Genomic DNA, 7,014 nt, shown 5'->3' on the forward strand with positions numbered 1-7,014 from the left:
TTAGGTTATGACGTATTTATTTTATTAGAAGTAATTTTTTTTAACACAATAACAAAGAAAATCTTTAGAAAACACGCACTTTTAGTTGGCAATAATATTTTTTAATAATAAATTGGTTTAGTCCTACTTACGATGAATTTATTCTCCGGCGATATTGAAACTGTGTTTACTAAAAAGGCACATGTGCTAACTACAACGATCGGCTAACAACTACAGATTTCTGCTTTATGACAAAGATCGTATGCCCGCCCGCGTGTGTAATATAATTTTGAAAACGTTGGGTAGATAAAGCTAGTGGTATAGAAAAAAAACATGGTACCCCGTTTTAGGCACCTACCCCGTTTTGCCCGCATATCCCCTAAAATGCTGAAATTTGTGTTTTTTTTTAATATATAAAATAATAATGAAATGTCACTCGATTACCATTCCAACTTTCGCGAAATAAAAGTTTTCTCAAAAGTAAAAAAACTCCAAATTTGAAAGTGTGAGTTTCCTTAAAAAATCAAAATTATCCATGAAAACTGTTACATTGGCCTATGTAAAATCTAATTTTTCTGCGACCCCAACAGGAACGATATTTTTCCACCCTAATTTCAGAAAGGAAAGTGGTCAATTACCTTCCAGGGAGGTAAATTGTTAGTTTTGAAGTTTTTCTTGCTGAATCGTAGGAAAAATAAAATGTATTACCCTCCTTGGGTTAAAAGATATACTTTCCTCGCTTGTAATACAAATAACTATTAAATAACAATAAATAATTTTCATTTATTACCAGCTATATGAAACTGAAAAATGGAAGAATCATTATTATAAATATAAAAAAGTGAAGGTATGAAAAACCAAAATTAAATAAACAATTCTTTAGCGAAATTTTTCTATTTATTTATTTTACCACCAATTTGAAGCAAATTAAAAACGATGGATATTCAAAAATAAAAATCAAATTTTGAGGAACATCAAACACGCCGCAAACAAAATTACTAAAAAATTATCCAAATTTGTGCCAAAGATATAAATAATCTTTTGGAACAAATCGGCAAATTATCATTTTTTGTAAAAACAAAAATAATCATTTTGACCCAAATTGACCTGGTCTATTAATAAAAACACATCTTTTCCATAGTTTCCACTTTTATCACTTTTGTCATTACCTAATTTATCATTTATTTATTGATCTTGCTAAAATTAAATGCAAACAATAAAACAAAATCGGTATCTTCAGCTGAAGCAATAGTTTATCACTCCTAAAATTCACAGATTCTTGTACGAAAAATATATTTAATGGTTCTGTCATTTAACTAAACTTTTATCTTTAGAAAATCTTCCATGGTTTTAAGAATTCAACAGAAAATATGATAAAACGCTGACCTTTCAAGCAACAAATAAAAAAAAGTCCAGTTAGAAAATTTCTATCCAAATTTAATTTAAATTTATAGTCCAGCATGTCATAAAAATTTTAAAATCAACAATATTCACCTAATTTATATTTAGTTCAAGGAAACCCCAATTTCAACAGTATTTTTTGTGACCAAAAACACGTTTTCATCACTTTACACCAAATCAAATAAACTGATCCTTGTTTTTTTAGGTCACTTACCGTTCTATTTTCTCACAAAACCAACTAACATTTCCTTTATCTAGCCTGGAAATTTTCTATCAATTTATGAATCATGCACTTTGAGAGAAAAATGCGGTCGTTACCTAAGCAGATAATCGTCCACATTACACGTCACCAATTATCATTAAATATCAGTACACACCTCCGTTCGCACATAGTATAATAAATTTACACCGCAATTAAGCTATTACTAAGTAACTAAATCATTTTCAATTGAGAAATATTACAAATAACACCATTTACGGCAACAAATAATTATTACAATTTATATGAAATGTTTTGACAGGTTTGCAACCAAACCGCACGCGAAACCAATTAATACAAAGAGAAATTTTCATTTTTTAAACAATCAAAAAATTATTCCTCGTCCAAAAATGTATTGCAATAAAGCGACTCGGGGCCCCAGTTTAAATAAATTAAAGCGTAAAGTAATTAGCACCGACTGATTAGATACGAATATTTATAAACAAGTAGCTGCGACCTTGACGATAGGCCAAATTTTCAATTTCGACTTCCCTTTAAATTAACATATCTGTAATCTCGTCCTTGGTCACACAATGCACCTGGAAATACTTCCGGTGGCTCTCTTCCGATAAGTCAATGTCTTTCTTATCACTTATCAGTGTTTTCGTCCGGATTTTTCCGCCCGTTCTTGTGAAATGGAGCAGTTTTTTTTTAGCTTAACGACAAATGCATTGTAATGTACGAGCAATTTTCATAATATTGTTTTGTTTTTAGATATCGGATTGACGCAAGTTACGTTTTTAATATGATTATTTATAGCGTAACATAAAACAAATCTTGAAATTTTTATCAAATTACATGTTATGAATAAATGCTAGGATAGAATCGGTCCGGTGGTGGATACGTGCTGTGATCTACAGCCTATATTTCCGCTTATGGTACCAACGGAAAAAAAATTACAATGGTCAAAAAATTACAGTTATTTATTTACACGCATTAAATTATTTTCCATAAAAATAAATTCGTTGACGTCAAAATTACGATTTTGTAACAATGAGATAATCACTGAGAGAATCTGAAGAATCTGGAAGAAGTTCAAGTCTACCTTGTAACACTCCTTAAGGTCAAAAATTTCATTTATTTTTATTTTCACATGCAAGGAGGGAACGATTCAAACGATTTACGTAAAGGAAGTTTTTTCGCATTCATTAAAATTAAGATTTAACGACACGACGTAAAATACATTATAATATTATTAAAAACAGTTCATTTACTACGCATGGGAGAAATTTTACAATTTACTCAACCACCCTCAAATAAACCAACAACGAAATTTGAAACGTCTTATAAAAACAAAAAAAAATTAAAAGTCATTTACGTATTCAGGGCTGTTAAGAAGGCTATAACGACCGAGGGAGATGCTCCCGCGGCGATACAGGAAACAGTAATGTGTACAAAAAAGTACACATTAAAGTAAAATTTCTGTGTACAGCATTTACCATGAGTAATAAAAATTTAATAGTGTCTCCTGGAAACGTTTTTCACTTGAAATTTTGTGTAAATTTCAAAACGAACTTCTAAGAAACTGAGCTAAATTAGAAAGTTTTCAGATTTCGATTAATATTGGACTATGACAATTGACGAAGACGTATTTAATCGTACGACTAAAAATCAGTTTATTGTGTAAACAAGTGTAAAAGGCGCAAAAAATGGTGAAGGTGGAAATAGATAATATTAGAATTACTTTCTGACGTTGCGAATGGCGAGATTACGTAGCCCCAAACAAATGCCTTTTACACCGGAACTGTTACAAAATGGTTTTTGTGCCGTTTTTGACGAAATTATTACAATAACGAGTCAGTCTTAATCAAGCTCCCTCCCGAGTTACTTGAATTGTAATAATTGTCCGAATAAATTATTAGGTACTTATTTAGTGGTTCAGTGCGAAATTGTGTTGAAATGAAGGCTGTGTGTTGTGTATTTTCGAGTGCTTAATAGACATTTAGTAGTGCGCGATTTTTCAAATTTCGAGTTTTAGTAAGTGCCAATGGTGGATTAGGATTAAAGAGTAAGTCAACAATACATTTTATTTTATTTTTTTAGAAAAATCACATTTAAATTTTATTTAATATTTTCAACTAATTTAATGACACATTGAACTGATTTTGTGTTTCTTTATTTTCAGTAGGTCCGTTTAAGAAGCAGAGGCGAATTGCTACAAAGGGTAGCAGAAGAAGATGCCATAAAAGGTCAGTGCATTTTAATTTTTTTGTTATTGCAAAGTAGTGTGTGAATTTGTGATTTTCGAGTGCAACAATAGTAAGTATTTATTAAATTATGAATAGAAATTAATTGTGTCTTAGAAAAAATGTTATGTCTCAAATTCTTTTTCAAAATTTGTAGAAGACGAATGCATTCCTAGAACAATTCAGTTAAAATTTATTTGAGCTGGTTTTTATACTCTTATTAAGATTTGCCATTTTTGAAAGCTGAACAAATTTGTGAAAGTACTAAGTGCGACGCTGCAAAACACTAGAGTTCCTATATTTCAATTTTTAATTATCTTTTTTTTTGACAATTTTTTTGACCTTTTGTTAAATTTAAACGAAACGCCACTGATTTGTATCCAGTTTTATCATTATGTACGTCAGCCGACGTAGGTATAAAAAAAATAAGAAAATTGACATTCATGGTTCCAACTCTTCTAATATAGGTACTCTAATAAAAAGTAATCGCGGCTCAAGTATAGGGTGGTATTGACAGCTTAACGATTAACACATTAACGCCTGTAAATTGTTGAATGTTATGTATACCATAACAACATAGGACGTCGAAAAGGTAAAATAAGCTCCACCTTTTTCAATATTTTCTTTGCAAACTTTCGTAAATTAAAATTTTTCAAAAATAATAATGTACTGAAATTGTTACTTTTGAATTTTTACATTAAATGGAGCTTTAGCCAAAAATAAAACTCTGCGATAAAACTGGTCTTTTTACGTTTGCGTTTGTAAATAATGTGGTGTTTTCGGGGTAATGTAACATCAATTGACGTATCGTACGCTAAAAATAAAGTCAATGTGTACGTAAAAGGTTGACGAATCGTCCTATTACAAAGCACATTAAGCGCAATTTTGGGTATTATTAGTAATAACTCCAATTACGTCGTGAATAATAATCCTTTAAAGTTTTGCGGTTGTCATCTTGTGAGGTCCCAAAGTCAGAATCTGAATCATTTATTCACGGAACAAGAATCGTCCCGATGAATATTTCGGTTAGTTAATTAGTAATTATTTACGCAATTTTCACCATTTCTAATTATAATATTTTATTACAAACCGTGTAATAATAGTAATTACATATTTCACCGATAATTGCATCCACGAGTACCTGTCCCCCAATCAACAAATGACGTTAATACACCTCTGTTTATTTATTACCATCAAAGATGCAATTTCCGCAATCGTGTTTTCGCTCACGTAGAATCAGCCTCCTTGACTCATCATTGTCTTTTGTGTCGAAAAATCGAATACGAGAGACATTGTTGTTTTTCTTCTCAGAATCGCACAATTCTACTACAAGAAGTGTTTATTTTGTTTCGCAACATCGCAACACGGATTTTCTCAATTCGCGTGCGTGGTCACGAAAACAAGCACTTTTTCGAGAAAAATGCAATCGGAGGCTTAGATCATTGACGTCAACCGGAAATGTGGTTATCGAACTGGAAGTACGGCTTGACGATAATCGGAGGGTTATTTTTGGATAAGAAGGTTGACTAAAGCGTGTCAAGAGTCATTTATTTGATCGATTCGTTGTATTTCCCGACCATTATTATAGGTCAATGTTTTGCAGGTGGAGTGTCCAAGTTTTTTACAGCTTAGGAAAAACAGCGGGGTTTTTAACCAAGCGGGATTTTCATACAATTTCTTCGTTTATTTTCATCTCCATTTTCGAACTAAATAAATAATTAATTCCAGGGCGATTTATTTTTTAATCGACCCACAAGTAAGATTAATAAATAATAAAGTAATAATTTTCAGCTGCTGAATTAATTAATTATCAAATGTTAAAATTAGTTGACCTTAAATATGCTAAATAGAATGATTTATTAGATTTAACGTTTGCGAAAGTGTAGGATCGTGATAGTATGACGTTCTTAGATGGGCGGAGTTGATCTTTATCTTCCCATTGGCTTAAAATTAAGACTAAAAAAATATTCCCGCCTATAGAAACACCTCATCAAACAGTAAATTTTCTTAAAGCTGTGTTTACACAAACGATTCGATATGTTACGTTACGTTCAGACGTTATTTCCTAAGCTTAAAAGATTGATCTAAATCAGCACTGATGAAGATGGTTTTATAGTGTACGTACAGTAAAATAACGTAAAAACGTAAACGTTTACGCCTATTTTGAACAAAACTACAACTAATAATTAAAGTAAAGATCATTCTATAGAAACTTCAAAAAGTTCACTGTAAACTACCTTTTACTGTCATCATGACTGACATTTGACAATTAAACTTTTCTGTCGGTGACACTATTTTTGAAAGATAAGTCAAAATGACAAGGATAAAAAATGATGTTATTAATGTAAAGGTTGTTTTAGAGTTTACATTATGAAAATGACAATACTGCCCGAAATTTTAATTCCGCCACTGTACAACTTAATTCATTTAAAAAATCAAAAGAGAATTTTTGGTTTCTATTTAATTTAACATACGTAACGTAAGAAAACAAGGTAAAGTAGTTCTAAAGAATTCATTATTTCATCCGTCATTTCAGTTGTGCTAAAGCTCGCTTTAGTTGTATGTAAGTCAGTATATTTTGCTATACGACACGTAAATCGTCCTTTATGACGTCGAAGTTCGCAATTCTATTTTTTCCTTAATATGCATAAAGATGCATTTAGAAGTACAAAATTTACATAAAAATGTAGCATAACGTAAAAAATTACGCAACATTTTTTTTTAATTAGCATTAATATGTATGAGTCATGATTGATATTAGGTGATGAATTTAAACATAAAAAGCTCTACTTATGTTAATTAATCGTAAACGTCCCTTTAATTATAAAAAATAAATATTTAAATTTTATTTCTGTAGGTACTGAGAAGAGATTTTTATTTTTTTATTTGTATATCAGCTTTTTAAAGTTAAAAAATAGATTTTTACAGTTTTGTAATCTTGTTTGGCGACCTTTAGCCTTTTTTTTCAAGTGTTCAATATTTAGTGGTCTCTGATATTTTTGGGGCGTTATAAATGGAAGGAATTTCATGAAACTTTGTAACGTTTTTTAGTCGTTTTCAACATTTTTTCATGTTCTCATTTACCATGAGCCAGAAATAAACAAGCCATTTGAAAATGTATTTCTTTTTAATTTTGTAGCATTTTTTTCTTTTAGGATGTATAACAATTGCGGTATTTTATAAGATTTC

General features: G+C 30.5%; 1 protein-coding gene across 3 annotated transcripts in view; it reads right to left on the reverse strand.

The window, feature by feature from the left end:
- The window catches only part of LOC123015476 (inositol-trisphosphate 3-kinase homolog), a 30,512-nt gene that overhangs the window by 12,264 nt on the left and 11,234 nt on the right, over positions 1-7,014 (reverse strand). The gene's annotated exons all lie outside the window — the stretch shown is intronic.

This window comes from Tribolium madens, unplaced genomic scaffold, assembly GCF_015345945.1.
Source record: "Tribolium madens isolate multiple individuals breed KSU strain unplaced genomic scaffold, Tmad_KSU_1.1 Scaffold_19;HRSCAF=116;Tcas5.2_LG9, whole genome shotgun sequence".
In the NCBI taxonomy this organism is placed as follows: domain Eukaryota; kingdom Metazoa; phylum Arthropoda; class Insecta; order Coleoptera; family Tenebrionidae; genus Tribolium; species Tribolium madens.